General features: G+C 40.0%; 1 protein-coding gene and 1 long non-coding RNA gene across 3 annotated transcripts in view; one reads left to right on the top strand and one right to left on the bottom strand.

Moving 5' to 3' along the window:
• Positions 1-24073, top strand: part of SOCS5 (suppressor of cytokine signaling 5) — an 85783-nt gene that overhangs the window by 8001 nt on the left and 53709 nt on the right. The window lies entirely within an intron of this gene.
• The window catches only part of LOC307111706, a 34199-nt gene that overhangs the window by 4223 nt on the left and 5903 nt on the right, over positions 1-24073 (bottom strand). Inside the window, exon 3 of one of the 2 annotated variants that reach the window (XR_013814613.1) lies at positions 8113-9576. The exons of the other annotated variant lie outside the window; for it this stretch is intronic. This is a non-coding gene — a long non-coding RNA (uncharacterized lncRNA). Of the gene's footprint in view, positions 1-8112; positions 9577-24073 lie in introns of those variants that run through there. 2 annotated transcript variants of the gene reach the window in all.

Here is a 24073-nt window from a genome sequence, read left to right on the forward strand (position 1 = left end):
TCCAGTTGCTAATTTGCTCTCATTTCATGTAAAAATTAATGAACATTTCCTGGATGATTCAATCCTTAAAAAAAGAAAGGACTCATGAGGTGTGCTGTCAAATGAGCTGTGTGACCTGGGGCAAGTCAATTAAGTTCTCTGGGCTATAGTTTGAACATCTATAAAATCAGGGATCTGCCATCTAAGAGCTTCTGACCCAGTCGTTAATTACCCGTTCTCAAAGAATGACTTCCTCCTGCCCAGCCCAAATCTCTCAAGAACCTAGACCACACTGACAGCAAATAAATGATTAGTACTCCTGGGGTATTAATCAGGAGCACATTAGATATTCCATCCTTCCCAGCGAGGCAGCAGTTGTACAGCCATGCTCACTCTCCTAAACCAGGCCCTGTGAGAGGGCAGAAAAGGGGAAAACACAGTGAGCGCGAAAGGGGTTTCCACATCACCTAGATTTCTCCTTCACCACTCCTCCGCCCCTTCTGCCCCAGCAGCGGGAGCCAGTGTGCCTCGACCCTGCCCTCCTTCCCTTGGCAGCCTGTGTGCTCCCCCACGGCGGGCTGCCAGTGCCTGGGGAGGGCCGGTGCCACTGCTTTATCCCTGGGCAGGCCAAGACAAACAGATTGGACTTGCATGGCCTCCCCTGCACCCTGGGAGAGCACTGCCCATGTGGGGGAAATAAGATAATATTTATGAGAAGCAATAAAATCTACAGCAGCAAGTGCACCTTGAAATTCTAGGAGCCGTGAATTGAAGGCCACTTCCTGACTCCCTGTGCTATTTGTACTCACCTAGCCTAGGTGGGGGAAAGGATCACACACATATCCATGCACATCCATGCACATCCATACCCACATATACACACACGTGTGTGTGTGTGTGTGTGTGTGTGTGTGTGTATCTATGTATGTATATATATATGTTTACTGACTATCTCGTTGGGATTTGCTAAGCATCTCATATGAAGCATCAGCTTTCCTAGGAAACTGCATTTATGAACTCTTGCTAGTAGTTCTGCTAGAGTTTGCCAGCATTCCAGAGTCAAGGCAAGACTTTTAAATAGCTGTGGACTAGATTCTGACCTCAGAGCACAAATCAGACAAAGATGCCAGGGAAGCTGAGTTTAGGAGGTTCATTAAAGAAGCTAACTTATTTGCTTAATCTCAAACAACTGGTTAGTGGTAAAACCTAGATTCTAATCCTCTTTCTGTCTCCAGATCCAGTGATTGCTTCTTTTCATTTTACCTCTCCTACCTAGTTACTACCATGTTAACTTTCTAAAAATATTATATGAAATGGATTATCTATGCAAATAAATATAAATAATATATATGTACTGCTAAATAAGCACTTGTGAACCCACCCACCCAACTTACTAGAATATTACCAAATCACTGAAGCCCCCATATGCCCTTCCCTTCCCACCGAGAAGTAACCACAATCCTAAAATGTGTACCAATAATTCCTTTGTCCCTTGGAATTTTACCACATTTCCTATGTATTTTCTATGTAATGTCTACTTGCCCCTCCATATCCATTTTCATCTTCTCCATCCTGCCCTGTGCCCCACCAGGGGCTCCCTTGACCCCTCGCTTCCGGATGGGTTTGGCAAAAGTGAAGCACGGACAGGAGATCTGAGGATGAGGAGAATGAGGTCGGGGTGTTTGCTCCCGTGCCCCCTCCCTGCTGGGTCACCCACCGTAAATTGGTTGCAATCCTCTACCAAAGTCAGGCAGCCCCTTCCACACAGCTATTCCCTTCTTCTCCTCGCCTTGCTGCTCAGGCCTGGGGATGCTAACGCTTCCTGACTGTGTGGTTAGCCCTAGGGCGCTGTACCATTCTTTGTTGGTTTCCCAAACCTAGTGTTTCTCAATCATTTTTCTCATTATCACCTCCCAGATTTTTTCCATATTCGTCTTCCCCACCATTAAATTTTAATAGCACAGACATACCGTACTGCCTATCTGTTTATGTACTGTACATCACTTCTGTACTTTGTACATGAAAAGAATATTTTTTGCCCCCAAGAGCTAATTTTCTGCCCTTATTCAGAAGGCATGCCCTAACTAAACTCACATTTTTGTACAATCCCTTTAATAAGTGATTATGACCACCCGGGTTGTGTATGTCATCTCTCTCTTGCCAGAGCACTGATTAATACATATCTATGTCCCTGACAATATATTTTTAGTTTTTCTGGGTTTTGACATTTATATAAAAGAAACAACACTGTATTTTTCTTTGTCTTGCTTTTCTCACTCATTATTATTTTGTGAGATTCATCCATATTAATGTGCATAGCGATTGTTCATAGTCACTGCTGTATAGTATTGCATTGAATCAACAAATCAAAATTTGCATGTTCATTCAGTGTTGATGGACATTTGGGTTGGTTATTTGAACATGTGGCATGAAACTTTCTTGTACATGTTTTCAGGTGTGGATATGGATATGGATATGGGAATAGAGAGTCCAGGGTACATATCAGGATATAAATAGCTGGATTGTAGAGTGTACCCTTACAAGAAAATACAAAATTGTTTTCCTATACCTACATTAATTTATATTCACACTGATAAGGTATGAGAGTTCTGGTTTCTTCGCATTCTTTCCAGCATTTGTTATTGTTAGACTTTAAAATTTTTGCTGATCTGGTGGATATGAAATAGATATCTCATTGGCCATTTGTGTTTCCTTTCTGTGAACACCTGCTTATGTATTTTGTCTATGTTTCTTTTGGGGTGTTTCTCTTTGTTTTTGATTCTTTGGCATCCTTCATATATTCTGGACACTAATTATTTACCAATTACATATGTCATAATTTTTTTATTCTCTCTTTAAGGTGAATTCTGATGAATAAAAGTTTAGATTTTAATGTAGAAAAATGTATTAATCATTTCCTTTATGGTATGTGCTCTCTGTGATTTATTTGAGATCCTCTTTCCTATCCTGAGTTGATAAAGTTATTCTTTTAAAATATTTTTTAAAATATATTTTATTGATTTTTTACAGAGAGGAAGGGAGAGGGAGAGAGAATTAGAAACATTGATGAGAGAGAAACATCAATCAGCTGCCTCCTGCACACCCCCTACTGGGGATGTGCCCGAAACCAAGGTACATGCAATTGACCAGAATTGAACCTGGGACCCTTGAATCAGCAGGCCGACGCTCTATCCACTGAGCCAAACCAGTTAGGGCTGAAATATTTTTAAAAATTTTTTATATTGTGCCTTTCACATTTAAATTTTTATTCCATCAGAAACTATTTTTTTGCACCTAATAGGGATCCATTTTTTCTCCCATATTAACTGAAACCAATTTTCCAGTACCACTTATTTGATGGATCCTCATCTCCCTTGTCTACCTTTAGAGCCTTCTCTGTCATATATTTATATATGTGTGGGTCTCTTGTATCCCATTGGTCTGTTAAGATATCCCTGCATCAATAACACAGTTCTAATTTCTATAGCTTATTAATGTCTTGATAGCTGGTAAGGTAAGGCTCTTTTCTTTTTTAGAAATGTCTTGCCTATTCTTTTTTCTTGGATCTTTCCTGTAAAAAAATTTAAATGGTTTGTCAAGTTTCAAAAAGAACCCTAGCAGGCAGCATTGTGGACAAACAGCAGGAGCGGGAGGAGTATCTACCGCAGCTCAGGGCGGGCTGCTTGGGGCAGAGCAGGTGGTGAAAGGTGGTGCCAACAACCCGAGCATATCTGAAGTCCAGGAGCCAAGGCCTCCGGGAGCCAGAACAAGACCACCTGGTTGCGAAGCTTATTTCAGAGGTGCTGTGAGGCTGTCTCTGCTTGTTTTTATTAGCCCAGGGGCCCAGGGACATCATAGATGTGCTAAACCTCTTATCATAAGCCTCCTTTGGGGAATAATTTATTGTGAAAAAGAGAAAAACTAGCAGTGATTTAATTGATGAGTACTGTTCTAGGCTAAGGAGATAAGTGAAAACGTAAAAACAGGCCAGAGTTGTGGATTCGGACTCAGAGGCTTCTGTTAGTGTTGCAGGGAGACAAACCGAGGTGAATCCACAGAACCAGCCAGTTTTCTCCCAAAGAGAATGTAAATGGTTCCACTACATGTCCATTTTTGTTTGTTTGTTTAGCTGACACTTATTAAGCATTTACTTTGGAACTGGTTTCTCTTGTCGGCACTTACCATGTACTATTTAAATTCTGCCCTCCCAACCCAAATCAACTCAGAGAATGTATCCAGCTGATGAGTGATCAATCACTTGGCAGAGATTACTGAGAGAAGGTAAAGAATGCCCCTAAGCATCCACCTTGGCAACCACTCTGCAAACTGGGCTTTTGAACATTTTCCTGGTGGAACTTGTTTATTTGCTCTGAATGGGAAAACATACGGCCAGGAGTAGGTCATGTGGCTTAAAAACAAAAAGAAACAGGATCATGGAGACCACATGTTCTCTGTTGGGCGCAAGCAGAAGGAAGGGAAGGGCAGGTAGAGGGGTGCTTTGGAGCAGACCGCCTGGAGCACCCTCCGCAAGGCCGTGTGAACAAAACTTGGCCCCTGGCTCTCGGCAGGAAGTCCACAGTCTCAGATGCCAAGTATTGGCATCAGGGGTTTTCCAAGAAGAAGGCAGTGCCTCAAATCCTTTGTGGAGCAAGACAGGTTATAAATAGATCTATAATTTTTTTAACCAGAAGGCAACAGGCTTAGCACAGCTATTCTTCCCTTTTGGTTCTCCTCCCTGCTCCGCTTTGCCTATTATATCCCTGCTACCAGGCAGATCCACCTGCCGAGAGCCAATCGCTGCTGAGCAGCCTCAAGGAGTCAGGATTGAAACTGGCTTCTATTATGATTCCAGATTGTGACCTTGCTTGTGGAAAAAAGTAAATCTTCCTATCTTATGTCTGGCTAAATGGGCAGGAGGTAGGGAGACAAGAATTTATCATACAATTTGCCACCTGCTGACTAGAACACGAATGTAGCCATTTCGGAGGCAGGCTCTGATTTTAGTGACAGGCTGAGGAGAAAAAGGACATAGTCTGGGTTTCTGGAACACGTAGTGAGAACCTGCTCCTGGGGCTTCTAACTGCATGATCATAAGACTGGTATTTTATGGGTGGCCAAGTTTTATTGTGGCTTGAGGTGTGTGTGTGTGTGTGTGTGTGTGTGTGTGTGTGTGTGTGTATGAGAGAGAAACAGAGGGACAGAGAGATTGATTTCATCTCTCCTAACAGATCCAAAGGTGTATGAGCATGCAGGCATGTAGAAATCAGCCCAGTGCTTCTCAAACTACTTGTTCATCAGAATTAGCTGGAGGTTTGCTAACACAGAGATTGCTCGATCCCACTCCCAGAGTTTCTGATTCAGTAGTTCTGGGTTGGGGCCTGAGATTTGCATTTCTCATAAGTTACCAAATGATGCTGATGAGAACCACTGATTTTGGCCAACCTCTTGATGTCACAGATGAGGAAACTGAAGCCCAACAGTTAATAAAAGCACACACCCAGGGGCTCACAATGGTTACTGGCTCAAGCCAGACTAGAACAGAGATTCCTGACTCCTAATCTGGTGCTTTTCCCACCACTTCAGGCTGGTGCCTGGCCAGAGTGCCAGGGAGGTGCTAATCTAATAACAAACATGTTATCCTTTGTGGCTGAAGATTACCAGCCTCTACATTGTTTCCTCTTCCTCTGCCTTCCCCAGTCCAACATCACTGGCCCTGCTGGTTCAGTACATAAATAGCTCAGCCCAGCTCACTCACCCCATCACCCAGTGGGACTTAGAATCAGGCCCTGTTCCCACAGCCAAGGTGCCCACTCCCAAAGGCCTAGTGCCTAGCTTACTCCCTTCACACCCTTGCTGGCAAACGAACTGGAGATCTGGGGCCACTGGTCATATTGGCCCTGAGTTATAGCTCTTTCTACATGGATGTTCACCAGAGTTTTGACCTTGGTGTCTGACATTTATCCTGCCTGCCACCTAAGTCAGGTTATTGTGCCTCTGTGGAATCCAAATTCTGGAAGGAGACAGAGATGTCTGGAGGCCTCTGACTGGAGAGCCTGATGGATTAAATCCAAGCCTTGAACAATCCCAAAAAGCTGTCGGGGTGCCCGGGCAATGTGGAGCCAATCTGGACAATGCATTCCAGATGGTTCGCCTTCCTTCCTTGGGTTTGGGACCAGTTGGAGCTCCCGGGCGGTCTCCCAAGGTAGACCCCCAGAGAGCGCAGGGCAACTGTCCAGTGGGAGGGACCAGGCTCAGGATGACTGTGGCAGGCTCGGAATTGGAGGAAGGGCCCCTCCTTTGTGTGAAGCATCTGGATATCATTTTCAGGCTATTAAAAACACTAACTATACTTTGCTAAATACAGCCAATCCATTAAAAAAAAAAAAAAGTACTCAGGGGACAATTCCAGGCCAAGCAGTTGCCCCAAAATGGATCCAAATAATTTTGGGCTATACTATAGGTGAAGCTCAGAGAAAGGCTCCAACATTCTCTAACGGGCGTCCAATCACCACCACCACCCATGTCCACCTCCCAACTTTACCAGCTCTTGGGCAATGACATCACCCACTGACTACAAAGACTCAAAAACTGCCAGGGCTTAACAGTATAATTTGCTTTGTTGCTGTTGTTAATCCTCACCCGAGGATATTTTTTCCACTGATTTAAAAAAAAAAAAAATTTTTTTTAGAGAGGGTGGAAGGGAGGGAGGGAGGGAGGGGGAGAGAGAGAAACAGTGATGCGAGAAACAACCATTGGTTTTCTCCCCCACGTGCCTTGACCAGGGCAGGATCCAACCCAGGTACGTGCTCTTGACCGGGACTCAAACTCACGACCCTTTGGTTCTCGGACAACGCTCTAACCAGTGAACACCACCAGACAGGGCAGTATATTTTGCTCTTTTTTTGTTTGTTTTATTTTAGCTTGTGCAAAATGGTCAAGACAGATATAGAAGATTTTCTTCCACTTTCAAGGCTTTCTGACTGGTTTATAGAAAATAAGCATGAGGTAGAGAGAAGAAGGGTAGGGACAAGGGAGAGAACAGAGAGAAGGAGCAGACTCGATGGATGAGCCACCTGTCAATTCCCAGTGGACTCCATGGTCTGTGAATTAGCTTTGGCTATGACTGAACTTTTTTACTGTGAAGAAAGACTTATTTGCCTGTGGCCCTGTTGCAACACAGAGGTTGGATGGTAATCTGAGGCCAGTCAGCTAATAGCAGCCCCCTCCAAGAAGCCTGGGGAGAAGACAGGAGGTGAAGAGTGTGCCTCTGCCCAATGAGTGTCCAAGGCTCAATGGGAGAGAACCAGTCCCTGCTATGGGGAAATCCTGGTGAACAAGACACCATATCCCAGTGTCGGGGAGCTTTGGGCTTACAAAGCAGCATGCGCTAAACAATTCCAAAGGAAATGAGTCCATAAATATTGAGGGGTACAGTGAGGAAGTGAACAGAGCAGGCTGGGGTAATTTGGAAGAAGAGTTGCTGAGAGAGAATACCCTTTTCAATTCAATAGTCATACACAAAGGAAGCCTGGGTACAATCCTGCCTAAGCATTCCAGTGTCCATTTTGTTGCTTATGGAACTGTGCTTTACTGAAACTATTTTGGACACATTTCTAGAAGGTAAATATCAGAGAATTAAAATCTTACACATCCAATTAATTCCCCAGAAGCACCTTGTTTGAGGAGTGGAAAATCATATATATCCTGAACTATTTCTCATGCTTCTTAAAATTTTCAGTATAATCCACAATGGGAGAAAAGAATAACATTCTTGACATAAATCTACTATAAATATATATCATTATACAAAACAAGCTATGAATAATCAAATACACAAATTTATACACTGCAAACCTCTGGGGGACAGACCTCTACAGAGCATGTCCATATGCTTCTCACTACTTTATCTTACTATGTTCTTGGGAGTCAGACAAGAGGATCCTTATCCCTGTTATTCAGAGACCTCGTTTGACCCTGGTCCTCCTGGATGCATCAGCCTGCAAATCTACAACCTGAGGCTCAGACCCTCACCTGTCTTGACAGGGCTCTTCTGGGTAGCCAAACAACACCCTGCTGCATTCTGATGTGTTATTATTATTGATGTTGCTCATGGCAGCTCTGCTGTGAAATGCCAGGCTTGCTAATAGCTCAGCCTCGAGCTCTATGCTTGTCTTCTTGGAATCATACCTCGGGCCTAACCTTTATCTTCTTTTACGAAAGCAGGACACTGACACACTCTCAACTGCCATAAACAATAATTTTCTGCAACTCATCCACCTTGTTATAACTGACACAGATCATGAGCACCAGCCAATCCTTCTGGAATAATATTGACAGGCACACAAGGAAATTACAGTTATTTTTCCTTCCAGACTTAAAAGGGGGTGTTAGAAATTGTTTCCCAGACCAAGAGATTTACACGGTGCAGAACTTCCCTAGACTGAATGTTTCTTATTCACTTGAACTTTAAGAGAAATTTTCTCAAGGGTCCAGACAAGTGTGGCTCTAGTTCTTTAGATGGAAGAAATGTTTGTTTTCATCCTGTCCGTACCTGGTGATCAGCAGCACTGCTCTTCAGCATGATGTCAGATACTTTCCCGTTATGTTGGACCTCTCCCTTTGTGACTCGTGCTTCTCCACGGCAGGAGGAGGAACAGAAGCAGCAGATGCAGGGCATCTCTGCCCAGGTCCAATGTCATGGCCACACAGTCCTCATTTCCTTTCCTGAAAAGGCCATAAGCTCAACTTGAGATGGAGGCTTCAGTGTTCACTTAGGAGGAAGATACCTGAAGAATTACTCCATGATGAAAACTGGAGTCCTTGAGGCTCTGCTCCATAGGGGTTTGGTCTAGATTTTCTTGAATAATTCACTGCACTGTGGGAAATGAGCTCATTTGGTCATGGACCTGACAGATGGCAATGACTCTGGTCAAGAGTGTCAATGAAAACTCCCTAGAAGATTGCTGCTCCTCTCTGCAACTTCGATGGCAGTGCCATATGGATGGGTCCGCCCACCAGTAACCTTCTCATACCCATAGAGTGTAAGCACCAAAAAAAAAAAAAAAAAAAAAAAAAAGCATGTTTCCTGAGATCTGCATAGGGCATATCTTAGCGGGCATCTGACCTGTTTTGAGTCAGCAAAGGAGAATCCATCAAACCAAATATCATTGAGGAAATGTGGAGCTGTTCTTAGACTCTGACCTGGTAGAGGCCACACTGGGACCTAAGAGCTGAGGAAAGCTGGCTGAAAACAGCAAGAATCATCCAAGAAGCAGGATGGAGGCACACCCATCCTGCCCTGGTGGCTGGCTGCCAAAGTCGATTGGCTCCAGGGAAGTCACTGGCAAAGAAAAAAATACTTCTCCCTGCTCTGCATCAGAAACCTGTGCATGGGTCATGAGCTGCTGGAGCAAGGGCAGAATTGGAAGGACACCAGGAGGCTCTTGCAATCTGATGATATTCCTGGGGCTCAATGAATCCTTCCATCTGATCTTCTGCTTCCAGGGTGCTTCCTCCCCTGGATTCCCTCAGGTGTGGTGATGAGCCTTTCATTTGACATTGAGCAGCTATTTCCACATGGCCTATCCATGCCTCCATCTAAAAAAAAAAAAAAAAGGTGGATTCTGGGTTTTCCCCACCTCCCCAGCTATTTCACTGTGAGAAATGAGATTACCCTGCAACAAGGAATTTAAGGAGAAAGTACACAGACTTGTTGTTACTAAATATATCTAAATTTACTTTAATCCATAGCAATTTATGTTTGGAGAAAAGATACAGCAGTTTTTCTTTTCCAAAGGTTTTCCTTCTGATTGTTCATGTCACCCTTGTAACTCTCAGAACCACCTGGGGACTAGACAAATTACCTCCCTTTGACAGCTGAAAACAACGCCACCCCATAGCGATTTGTTTGAAGGTGTCAGAATTGGTGACAAAATTGATGTCTGGCCTCCTGATTCCCATTCTGGGTTCTTTATACCAGTCTTCCTTATTTCATTTATTCAGTGTAGCAACTAAAATGAAAAAGTGCCTACTACATGCCATGGAAGAAACAGGTTTCTAGCCTTGTCTCCCACAGCCCACCCACACAAACCATCTGTCCAGTCACACAAAAATAGCTGGTGTTTTCAGCCTCTGCACCTTTGCTCCTGCCATGTGACTTGCTTGAACTGCCTTCCTCCAATTCTCTGCGTAATGAAACTTAATCATTCTTTAAGCCCAAGCTCAACTGTCCTCTCCTATATTTCTCTCCTGATTATTGCAGCAGGAAGTAATTTCTTGCTGGAGATAAAGTTAATTTTAAAAAGCAACTTTGATGGCACCATATACTGCTTTGGTTTATAATATTTTGCAGGTGAATTTTTATCTCCCCAAGTCAACTGTGAGCCTAAAGGAGGCAGAAACTGTGTTTCGCACATCTTAGTGTTCCCCACAGTCTTGCATATAATAGAAGCTCAATAGTTATTAAATGAGCAGACATATGAAAGTTAAGCGGCTTCTCTAAAGTGTCACAGAACGCCAGAATCTGACCTCCATGTACTCCACCAAGTCATGCTGAAAACAATGCAGTTTCCACTATAATTAGCCTCTTTGTAGGTCAAAAATGGTTGAAAATAGGCTTTTTCATATAGCTCAATCTAATACAGTGTATATGGAGCTGTTCAGAGAGAACAGAATAGTTTAAATGTTTGTGCTTGAAAACCTGAAATTCCTATGCTGCTGGCTAGCATGAAATGAATAGCCCTCTCCCCATGATGCCTCCTCCTTTAAACATGAATTAATTCTCACCACGAGTCAGTGTAATAACAAAGTATGGCGGTCATTAAGGTGCCTTTATGAACCAAATAAAGAGGAGAATCAGAGAGTGACCCAGTGTTATCTTCCTTCAATCACCCATGCACTATTTCCATCAGCATTGAGTAAACGCACTCTGCCCACACTGAGCTAGATGTTATGGATACAGAAGTAACACAAAATCTCTGCCCTCATGGAATGCCAATCTGGTGACTATCTATGCTATTGCTATAGTAGTAGTAGCACTCTTCCTTTTGTTTTATCTGAGGAGTTAAAGTAAGGGTGGAACTCCAGGCATCATTCTGCATTCTGGGTCAATATGTATACTGAAATGTAATGAATAGAAATTATTATGCTTACTAGGATCCTTTCAGGAAGTTTCTTGGGGGTGGGAGACTCCTAAGAGAGTTGCTCAAGTAACAACAGAAGATCACTCATCTGCCTTCAAAGAGGGGTAGAGTGTGTTTACTAAAGAGGTCTTCTGCTGAGCAGAGGGTACAAGTTTGGGTCAGAACTACATTGTTCAAGTCAATAGAGAAAAGACTGAGCCTATCCTCTTTTCCCTGTGGTTCTCGGGCTGTCTTTAAATAAATATTAAATACATATTTGCAGAATATGGGTTGAAGCAATACCAAAGCGGCCTATTAAGGCAGCTGTCTGTCTTGATGTAGCCTTGTTTATCTGTCATTTTATTTATCAAAGGTAATGAAGCATTTCTTGGGCAGTAGCAGAAGCCACAATGGAACTCAGGAGTCTTAACCCAGTATTACATCATACACATTAACATCCCATTGCTATTAGCAATTCATTCAATTTATTTATTAATGACAATTATCTGCATTGCTCAAATGACTTCCTCATCCAAATTAAATATTCAGCTATTAAGTCAACAACATCAATTTTCTAAAGGCCATACCTCTCTCCAGTACAAGAGGGAAACAACTAAAGCAAAGGCTAATAGGTGACTTTCTACCAGTACTGTGCTAGGTACTGGTACAATGTAGTTTTGTCATAGTAGAAAAGACGTAGTGTGGTTTGTTCAGAAGACTACTCTGCTAGACAAACCAAGAAATGTTTTTGTAGAAGGATAAAAATAATCATAAGTACATCATCATTAAAAAATTACAGATATATCCTAAACAGCTCTAGCTCTCTTAGTTCTTTATCAATGCAGTTATCTAAATTCCTATAGCATTTATTTAGTTCACCTCTCTAGTACTTCTTGGTATGACAAATTTATAACTCAAGGAGTAAAGCAGAATTTCCTCTTCCGTGTTCTAAAATTGCTTCTTTCAAAGTTCAGGTATTCCTTATCCCATTTAGTTTTGGTGTTGGATAGTCTGGTGAGTCATTCCTGATTACATAGTATATAAACTTCATATTCATAAAATTCAATCATGTTTTTGTTCAGTCTTCTTTCCAAAGTGCTTTATCCACTGCAGCAAGCCACCAGTCCTCAAATCATTTATGAGGCCTTTCTGGAACTGTTCTAGTTCTTCATGTTTGTATCGATATGTGTATAGTTCCCAAAAGAGTAGGTGATAAGCACACAAGATGTAGACTACCATGATTCTATATATATCCAGGTTGATGTTTACATAATTCTTTAATAATAAACAGGTCAGTATTTTACACAACCATTTGTCATCAATCCATGTTTTTATCCAGTCATTTCCTTGCTGTATGAATTTTCTCACTGCAAAAACAAAACAGTCCTGCTGTAGCAAATGCCTGTCTAGGACGTTCCTTTAAAACTCCTTGCCTGCTGCTGCAAATCTTCCCTGATACTGGTTTTCTATACACACTTAAGCACTTATCTACATACTAAACAAACAAACAAACAAAAAACCAACCCACACATGCAAATAAAACTTAAAAAAAAGTTTCTCCTTTGCTTCTGCAAAATACCAAACAACAAACCGTCTCCTAGTCCCTGTACACTTCATTTTCTCTTTAGCTCTTTCTACTCCCTCACTGAACTCCATGTTCTCTTCTGGCCTCTAGGGTTCTTTCTCATCTTTTTTTTTTTTTTTTTTAAACAGGGTAAATATTAAAAACACAACAAAAAGAAAAGACTTCTCATTCTCCAGCTAATGTGTAGGATAAGAAGTGAAGAGCAATGCAGTGAGGAGCAAATAGGTCTCTTAAGCCAAATAAATTTTAGCAATTAACAGCATCTTCTGTGCACGAAACTTAAAAATACAGTTTTTGATACTTCATATTTTATTAATGCCAATTGGGAAACTTGCATTTAGGTAATAATTAACTTTTTAAAACTAGACTCCAATGTTGTGGAGTCCAATTTTAAAGTAGTTAATATTTTTGGATGGATGGAAATCATGTGATAGATTGATGAGGAATGGATGAAATGTATGGGCTTTAAACTGTTCGAAGGTAATAATAATACCTTTGGGGCCGATAGTCTGTGAGCTAGTATTCTGTAGAATTAATACAACTATGACAGCAACATACATTTAAATAAATGAATTAGCCCTAGAAACTGGTACTTTTTAAGGTTTCATTGGAATATCTTCAAAAAGAAAGCACTGTAACCAATTCATTCAGGAAAAGGTTTTTTTTGGTTGTGGTTTTTTTTAAGGCAGATGAAAATTGGTAGTATAGGTGCTCCAGGTTTTCTTCAGTCTTTCCCTGATTTATCCATTCTAAATACTTTTAGTCTAGAGAATCATCATTGGCCTCAAGACTCCCTAACAAAAACCTCTATTGAGTTTCATTCTGAGTTTCCCAGTGACAATGACAGTAGTTCTACTTGAAGATGTAGATGGATCTTCACCTTCACATGATCAGGCCACTGAGTAGGTGGCATCATATTTCGGTGAATTGGGAGTGAACATAAAATTACCAGGGACAAATGTTGACCCAAGTACAAGGAAGGAGTCTAGTATTTTAAAATATATAATTAGTCAGTGACTAGGAACTCTTCCATCCATGAGTTTGGAAAGATAAGTCATATAAGAATGTTTTCTTTTTCAACCTTAAATATCTGTACTAGTTAACTAGACAATACCATGTGAGTTGCTAATTTTAGAGGTGTTGGACTCATTTTTACAGTAAAGATGCAAGCTAAGTATGAGGTCCAAAAAAGCTAGTTGTTGTGGAAGTTTTTTGAGAACCTAACTAAAAGTCCCTATCAGAAGCTGCCTGTTGTTAATGAGAAGCCTATTGAAATAGAAGAATATAATAAAAACCAACTCTCTTTCACAGCTAACTTAATTTTTGAAGAAAGCTGAAAAAACAGACATGTGACCTCTGGTCTGAGAGATACCCAAATAGATCCCTCCAACATATTTATATTCAAACTTGACCCTGCAGAGAATTCCGTTTCTACTTCAAAGATGTTGTGGCTAATGGGAGGGTTCATATGCATCTTCCTCCTGAATGAGCCTCCAAAAGTCAGCATGTTCCCCAACCTCCAGCTGCATTATCTCAGAGCAGCCATAAACATTCTGTAAAGGTTCTATAGAATTTAAGAGCCCACAAGCTCTTATATACAAAGCTCTCTGATACCTATTCACAGACTTTGGGTTCAGAATGAAAATGCATAGGATTCATAGCCTCTTTATAGAACATTCACTATTTTCCTTTTTGCTATTTAGGAATAGGAGTCTACTAATTTAAAGCAAATGTCCAAAAGAAGCTCATCATCCTCCAGGTAGTTTGGCAATATCTAGCCAATTTTTACATTTTTAAAAATATTTTTTTATTTATTTCAGAGAGGAAGGGAGAGGGAGAGATAGAAACATCAATGGTGAGAGAGAATCATTGATTAGCATATAGTTTTTAAAAGACAGTATTATAAGTGAAAAAAATTAGGTTAGCATCAAATGTTTCAACAATAATACTTATGTCTGAAGAAAATGGAGCAACATATTCAAGATTCATAATTAAATGTGAGCTGAGAATTTTTATATTCAGAAAAACTGATTTTTGGGTACAAGGAACACAAAGTGTTACCAGCATGTAAAAACTCAGGGAATATTGTTCCTGTGAATCCTTCCTGTGTATCTACTAGAAAACAAGCTTCAGAGTAACTCATGCCACATCAGTAGGAAGATTTGTGAGGATTAAAATATATAGCTTCTCGTAGAATCAGGATAAAGTGAGGAATAAAGGGGAGCTAGTATTGTATGCAATGGCTATATACTCAGACAAATGTAGATATAGTAGAAATTATTTTTAAAAAATAGAAGCAGTTGCAGAGTGCAAACGAAAAAAATGTAACTTTTAGCAATCATGGTGGTTGTGGTACTATTATTGTTCTGAGCCTACTGTGTTCCTAAGCCTATGGTTCTAAATTTGAATTAGAAGTATAAAAATAAACTCAGCATGTATTTTATTTTTAATAGTATACTGTATAGATATTTCCTAGCTCTGTCCACTAAAAAGGCCTAGAAACTATGCTAACACAGAAGTGATAAACATATTTAGTGCCTATATTGTGGTTTTGAAATACCATTTCCTACTGAAAGAAAACAGGGCCTATTGGAGAAATGGCAGATTCCAGATGTGGGGCATGAGATGTACAAGATGAGCCTAGAATATTTTGTCATATCAGATGGCAAGGAAGCTATCAAAAATTACCAGGATCATGTCAAAAGGACTCAAGTACCAATGGAAGAGGCTCTCTCTGGCCAAAGGGAGAGAAATTGAGAGGCAATAAAAGTAATGATAGCAATGACTCAAAACCCATAAAATATGAAGAATACATGAGTTTATGATGACTAAAATAAAAATCACCTTTGTAGGATGAGGGGAAATATTAGTGAATAAAGGGAAAAAAATCAAGCACTTACTTTTCCTCTTTTATCTAAATTGTACCACTGATTAAACAAACAATAGATGGGAGGAAGTATCTTTTTATAGAAATATTCCAGCTAATAAATGAAAAATATATAACTGAATTAGAATATTCTATAGCCCACAATAAATGAATGGGTCTAGGCATTGAGCATTAATATATGCTATAGTCACAGAGACCTCCTTATGTACCACTCATTATCTTGCCAAAGATGAGACTCAAAACCTGAGTCTCACCAAGCCTAAAAATCCAGTTACCAGTTTAAAGAAAATAGGGCAGGGGAACTTGCTGAACTGCACCAAGAATATACAACTGGCATCATCCAGACTGCAGGAAACTCTAGAGGTCAAATTGCTCTGGGTTCTTTAACAGATAAATTGTATGGAAAATAAAAGTTTGGAAAGGAAAACTAAGTTTAAAGAGGTTTAAAAGACATATCAAAGTTTTTTAAAAATGGACACAACTGAACCATAGTGTTCAGGGATGCCACTTGGTTGCTAAAACCTCAAAATTAGAAGGAAGTGATTTCTATAGAGGTCAGTATAGTGTCTACTTTCAGGGGAAGGGAGGCAGTTATGATCACCACAGAGCACATGGAGGACCTCTGACATGGCTGACCAAGTTCTGTTTCTTGATCTGGGTGACGGTTAAAAGTGTGCTTACTGTATAACAATCCATTAAGCTCTATATTTGTTTTGTTTGGGTGTCAGTATTTTTGTTTTATTTGATAATAAAAAGTGGTATTTAAATTTTAAATGCACATATCCTTTGACTTAGCAATTTCACTGCTAGTCTATAAAATAAACTCACTGAAATATGCAAAGATATAAGTATAGGTATGTTCACTGCAGTACTATTTGTAATTGCTAAAAAGTTGGGGTGGTGATGGAAATGTCTGTTAGGTGGGGGTTCATTGAATAAATCATGGTACATCACACATTGGAATAGTATGCAGCCAAGAAAAATGAGATAGGTCTATATCTCAGACATATCATTAAATGAAAAAAAGCAAGATGTAAAATAATATTATGATGATCTCATATTTGTATACACATGCATACACATTGTATTTGAATTAAAAATATTTTGCAACAAAATACCCCAAATGAGAAAACATGAAGGCCAGAAAGGGTCAGTGCAGGAAAAGCATGACAAGATGGCTGGCAAAAGTAAACTATTGGTGAGTTCAACCCCAAGAGAGCAAATTTACTACTGTGTGCAAGATTTGTTTAGGCTTCATTTGAATAAATAATGAGACACAAATTAAACTAAAGGTCATCTTGCCACTGATGTTTCCTTAGAGTCTTCAGAGTATTGAATTCAACTTAAACTTGGAGCCCCTGTGCTGTTGGGTGGACAGAAAATTCAACATTGATCAGTCTGAAGTATCTTGTGTACACTCACTGAGGGCTCTGGCAGGGACCAGGCATCTTAAGAAGCACAAGAACATCTGGAGGCCCTTCTCATCATTACTCCATAATGGAATGTCCCAATCTGCATTATCCCTTTGGGTTTACCCTCTGCTTTTTTCTAGAAAAGAGGTACTCTTTGGTAAAGTCATGGCTTCCCTGAGGCATACATAACAGGGGTACTGCCAAGAAGCAGAGAATAGATATTGATAGTGTGGGGAGATATGGTTCTCCTCAAGCCATAATTCTCTTTGATGGGTTTTATTCAGAACTAAAGCCTGGAAGTTCAGCCACAAGTCTCTCCTGAGGTAAAGGCACAGAACCAGTTAGAATGAGAGAGGAAAAGGGGAAAAGACAGAGAGACAACAGAAATCAATATTTCTTAAAAGCTTTCTCTCCAAATTCCTTTCATTTTAGAGTTGAGGAAACTGAGACATGGGCATAATGACCAAAGGCATATTAGTACATAGTTACCAACAGAGCTGGCTCTTTCTACTATGTCACAGTGCCTCTTGGCTTTTCCTAACTCCCAACCTCTGTTCTATTCTAAATTCCCCTTGTTAATTGGCACATAAGTTTCTGCACCTAGAGTTTTAGACATATTTGGAAACTTCTTTTAAATATGTTGATCCACTTAAGGCTGAATTATTTGTGACAGTAAGAATAGCTCCACCCTGGGGCATATCCAGCAGGATGAGGGATTCGGGGATAAATCATGTTGTGTTCCATTCTTCCTGGCTCTTGATATTTTCACACAAGAGAAATCAGGTTCCTTGGGGTGCACAGGCCCAAAAGGCCATTTTTAGGGTGTGTGTGGAGGAAAAGTCCTTCTGTGGAGGAAAAGGTAAAGTCCTATAGGCCCAGTTACTCTCCACAGACACCCTTAGGATGACCTTGGGGAACCTGATTCCTCCTGTGGCAATCATATACGTGCACTGGATGATTTAGAAGAAGCAGGTGAATGAGCTATATGTATGTAGCTAAGTCGTCGATCCTTCTTAGCAACATCTGGACAGACCATGTCCTTTTCCTACTGCCTCTGAGAGTCACTATTCACCTGCATCTAGGCAGGAAAGGGAAGAGGAAGTGGTATTGCATCTAATTTTGAGAGTAATCATTACTATATCAGTGTGCAAAGGGCATGTTCCAATGGGCAGCGTGGGAGTACTCAGGATTGTCTAGCTATAGGCATGGTCTAACACTTTCTTGTATTCTTTCTTCTAATAATAAATTATGAGAGAACAGGATGTACTGTTGTGTTTATAATTCAGGCAAACCACATACAGGTATTGGCTAACATGGTTTGACATGCCTTTTTTTTCCCCTTAAGCCAACCTGACAGAAAAGCATTGAGAGTTGCATTGGCCCTTCCAACATTTTTCTGTCCAGTCCATTAATCATCAGCAGAATAGCCAAGAGACCATGTTACTGCCCTGTAGCCCAAAGAGGTCTGTGGTTGTGAATGGGTTGACTGGGAACAAAGTTATATCATTGCAGTTCTGATTGATTAATGCTGAAGTCATTGCTAAATAATGGTTACCAGCCCCAGTTTCCACAAATCATTCATTGGGTGAATAAGAACAAAGTTAAACAAACTTAGGCCTGTGAACACAGATTTTTCTTGTGGTGGAGGCAGAGGTGTGGAGATAGTGGGCAAGGGGAGAAAAAACTAGATCTGATCACAAGTGAACAGAAAACAACAGCAGTTTGGGTTCTCATGGTGACTTGGGCACTTCCCTTCCTCATGCAGTTGCTTCTCATGTCTCTGCATTCCCAGTCTCTCTGCAGTCAGATTGCCTCTGAATGCTGCCACCACCATCATTCCCCTCTATCACCCTTGCTCCCTTCTTATAGATTTCCATGACTAACCAGAGGGAGTTACTGCCTACTCAAATGATTTAAATCTTCCCTTTCTCCAGGCTTTCCTACCCCAATTCTCCAACCCCCCTCAATTCTTCCCAGTTTATTTCTAGCAAAGTACATTCTATATCATTCCACTTGTCTCTTTCACTCTCTGTCTCTTTTTTTATCACTCCCATGTTCAAGTATTTGCATGCATGGAAAGATAACATTCCTCTACTTAGGTTAGATGACCTTTCAAAATATTTAGTGCAGTGGTTCTCAACCTTCCTAATGCCGCGACCCTCTAATACAGTTCCTCATGTTGAGTGACCCCCAACCATAAAATTATTTTCGTTGCTACTTCATAACTGTAATTTTGCTACTGTTAATGAGTCGTAATGTAAATATCTGTGTTTTCCGATGGTCTTAGGTGACCCTGCTAGCGGTTCTCAACCTGTGGGTCGCACAGGTTGAGAGCCGCTATTGTGGAGCCTAAGACCATCAGAAAACACAGGTATTTACATTACGATTCATTAACAGTAGCAAAATTACAGTAGCAACGAAAATAATTTTATGGTTGGGGGTCACCACAACATGAGGAACTGTATTAAAGGGTCGTGGCATTAGGAAGGTTGAGAACCACTGATTTAGTGTATTTCCACTAATCCTGAACACAGAGTAGGTAAGATATTAGAGTCACAAGAATGTTTTGGACAATATCAAATTTAAACCTTGTTTGTGGTTCATTGAGGCATATTTAAACAATTAAAGGGGGAAGTGTTTTTAAGTTTTAAGGAAGCTCTGGTATCAGCAACCTCTCATGTTGCTTCTTGACAGCTTCCTATTTGGTATTAGGTGCTTCCTAAAGATGCACTTTTGTGAAGTCAGAACCAGCACAGGCTGAGCCAAAGCATGATTAAAATTCTTGCTGGCTGCTCCTTTTGCCAGTAGAGTTCTGTGTTTCCACTTGTTGGAAATACATCTGCCTGTCAATGATTGAGAATGCCAGTACCTTTTTGAAATTACAAACACACAGTGTTCCTCTTCAAGAATGCCAGCATTCATAATTTTTAAGTCTCAAACTTTCAAGAAATGGAAGCAATTGAATTTCTCTGCATCTTAAAGTAGAAATGGTAATATTATATGGATTGGCAATAATGTTATTTATGCTTTCAAAAAGGAGGTCCTTCTAAGTCTATGCCTGTGTATTAGTCACAAGCTAATTCATTCCTTAACTTCAAATGACTTTCTTTCTTTCCTTGTTTTTTTTGGTCCCAGAAATTCTGAATGATTGTTACAGTGTAGAAATTTACAGAAGTTTGAGTTGAAGTGAAATGTTTCAGAACTCAGGTAGACATAAATTATAATTTATTAATGCAAAAAAAAACACTTAGTTGCAATATCTCTTACAGGAAAGTTTTTAAATATTCTAGATATGGAAAGATTTATGAGGTGTGATTTCATAAGAAAAAATATTATTTTGGTGAAAACTCTTTTTTTTGTAGGTAAAATAAGAAATCACAAGAGTAATTAGATGAACCTCTGTGGAAATCATTTGCTAACTCAATTGAGCAAGTGAAGTCCATTAATCTCTAAAAACCAAAATACATGTTTATTATTAGTTTCTGGTGCTGAGTTCTTTTTATTTCCTTACAGAGTTGTTTGTGGAATCTTTTATTTTGAAAACATGGCACTTTAACATGGGTTGTCAATAACTTGATCCTAGTAATATGGTAGAAAAGGCATTAGGTTAGAAACCATAGGGCCTAGGTATCATTTTCATTCTGCTATTCACCAGGTTTGTGACTATAGTCATTTCTCTTCTATACTTTGGACTGCCACTTTCTCCTCTGTTCAACAGGAATAAGAAATACCTGATCTAGCTCTAGCCAGTTTTGCTCAGTGGATAGAGCATTGGCCTGTGGACTGAAGGGTCCCAGGTTCGATTCTGGTCAAGGACAGGTACCTCGGTTGCAGGCTCCTCCCCAGCCCAGGCCCTGGTCGGGACTCCTGCAGGAGGCAACCAATTGATATGTTTCTCTCACATCAATATTTCTCTGTCTTTCCCTCTCAATTCCACTCTCTCTAAAAATCAATGGAAAAATATCCTCGGGTGAGGATTAAAAACAAAAAACAAGAAAAACTGATCTCCTTGCCTCTTAATGTTGTCATGAGGATCAAATAATGTCCTAATTGTTAAAGCATTTTGAAACTATAAAGTGTGAGATGGTGAGCATTCTACTCCTCTCAGATTACATTGCCTCAAATGCATTATTTAGGAAAAGTATGAACTTGAATGCCATGTGGAGTCCTTGTTGACACTGCAGATGTTGGTTAATTTTAGATTCTAAAAGAACAAAAGAACAGAAGCACAACCAAGCAAATTATCCTCTTTAGCCTTTTCTTCGAAATCTCCTATTATATGAATACCAAACTAAAAATGGCAAGCTAAATATTATAGAAAATTACATCATTTGAAGCACTGAAATTCTGTATATCCAAGCCCTTTTGCAGAACATGAGTTTATTTCCTCCAAAGCACATTACCAATGAATTTAATGCTATAAGATTAATTATGGTTATATCGTCAAGGATCAAGTAAAAGGATTTTAATCTCCAACTTTAACTTCAAATAACACAGCCAGTGGAAACAGAAAAGTCTCAGAAGAGTCACAAAAAGATATGCAATCCATTTTGGTGATCATAGCCTCTCTTGAACCAATGAAAAATTGATCTAACCTCAGCTAGCCCTGGGCTCAATTCTGAAAATTCATACTTGCAAGTGTGCATTTCTTTACAGAACAGGTGTGACAGACATGCACATACTCATGACAACTGCTTTTATAGCCTCATCAGTTTGGAAGACCTGTCCTGCTCACGTGTGCCATCTGTTAAGACATCTCTTTGCATCTTGTCAAATCTGACTTCCTGCTTACACATGCATAAACAAGAGGTGTTTTGTAAAATATGTAGACAGCATCTGTCATTCTATCCCTTGTTTGCATACCATCGACTAACAAAAAATATCCTGAAATAAGCTGAGCATTTTGTGTCTCAAAATTATTTATATATATATATGCATATATAAAAATTATAAGTAATATATTTAATAAATAAATATAATACATGTAGTTTCATATATATGAAGCAATAAAACAAAGGATATTTCATATCAGAACACAGCCATTAGATTACCTGAAGCCGTTTAAAAATGGTCCTGTTGATATTCTGAATCTAGATTTTTAATAACATTTTCTGGAAAATAATCCTGTCTCAAAATTGCTCACTAAGTCTTTGTGCCTTAAGATATTGACAGAATATCACTCTAATTAAAAATAATCCTCAAACAGAAATGTTTCACCTATATAAGATCCTTGTTTCTCTAACAGGCAAAAATTTCAAAAGATGTTTCAACCTATATTTTAGAAATTTGGTAGATACTATATGATATATCTTAAAATGTGCTCTCCCCTGGATTAGAAATATTCAAAGTAAATCCAAGGGTAGATTTTAGGATACTGCTTATTATGGATGCAGTCTAGGCTGATTATTTTAGTATTAAGTGTATTATTAATCACCTTCCTATCTTGCCCATATGCTACCTCTGTTAGCACAAAGGCCGAATAAGACAGGTGCAACTTGATTCTATGTTACATAGTTCTCTCAAATTGAAACAAACTTTAACCCCCCAAAATAGTTTCCCATGTGAAGGACTGGATTACTGCAGATGATTACAAGCCTGAACCCGAAATGGATTCAAACAACTTTCATTCACGGCTGAAACTGAACTGGATCTGACCCCCAAAATAAATTGGCTTAGTTCCCTGTAAGAGGAACATGAATCAGGTTGCCATCTGTTCCTTTCCTTCTTTAACATCAGTGGGCTGGGTTAAACATATAACCGGAGGAGTCCTTTGGGGAAGGGAACAGAACTCTGGGTTGGTGTGTAGATAGATAGGTGTGCTGCAGTGGTAGAGTCACCCCAAGTGCAAGGAGGAGGAGTCTGGAAATTATCTGGGGAAATCTTGCAATTTGTCAAGCCATGGGAACAAGATGAGATTAATTTGCCTAAGTTTGTTTGAAGATATTTCATAAACTAAAGCTCCTTTGCTTGCCAGAGATGAAAAACGTAATCTGAACTAGCTTAATCATAAGGTAATTTAGAGTTTCTGATTCAGGCAAAGCTTCATCCAGGGCTCAAACAGTGTGACCCAGGACCTGATTTCTCTCTCTCCATTTCTCTATTCAGCATCTTCAATATTGGCTCCATTCTTGGGCAAGCTCTCTCCTTGTGTAGCCAACATGGATGCAAGCCACTCCAGGGACACTTGTCTCTAGATTCAAGTCTAGAGCAACCCTTCAATGATTTTATTACAATTAGAATACAGTTCAAACTCTTTTCCCTGAACTTCCAAGCCCCACATGATCTGATCTGGCCCCTGTATACTTCTTTGACTTCACTGTCTACTTCTGCCCCTCACTCCTTCCATACCACATAGGCCTTCTTTCAGTTCTTCACATCTACTTTGCCTGCTCTTGTCTCAGGGCCTCTGTTTGTGCTCTTCCCCCTGCCCTTCTTTCTGTATAGATGCCTCGTCAATGATGCTCATACACCACTTCCTCGGGGAAGCCACTCTGATCGCTCCAGTTACATCAGCCCTGCACTCAACATTGTTCTATTTGCAGCACCTTTAACTATATAGATTAACATCTTAATTTGCTGGTTTGTGCTTATTGTCCACACTATAATGTAAGTCCTATGAAGTTTCTTGTGTGACCAGTGCCTAGAACAATGCTGGACATATAATGACTCCAAAAAGTTTTGTTGAATAAATAAAGGAATTTAAAATTATTGTGGGTAGAATATTTATTTCCTTAGAGAACTTTTACTGTAAATATATATATATGGCTAATATGCAAAGTGTCCCCTTGGAAGTTCAACCGGGAGACCAGGAGTTTGATTGCTCACTATGACATGCACTGACCACCAGGGGGTGGCGCAGAATGACGGAAGGCCCTGACCAGCAGCCTGAAGGAAGGCCCTGGGCTGGCCCTGATCCCCCGCAAGGCCTAGGGACCCTACCCGTGCATGAATTTCATGCACCGGGCCTCTAGTTTTAATTATAAAAAGGCAGTAAATAATTATAAAAATAAATGAGGATGTCATGATTGGCTTTTGAAGAAACATTATAGATAGTAGTCTAAAAGAGTTAATAGTGAGAATATAATTCTAC

Source organism: Cnephaeus nilssonii (genome assembly GCF_951640355.1).
Source record: "Cnephaeus nilssonii genome assembly, chromosome: 15".
NCBI classification, from domain to species: domain Eukaryota; kingdom Metazoa; phylum Chordata; class Mammalia; order Chiroptera; family Vespertilionidae; genus Cnephaeus; species Cnephaeus nilssonii.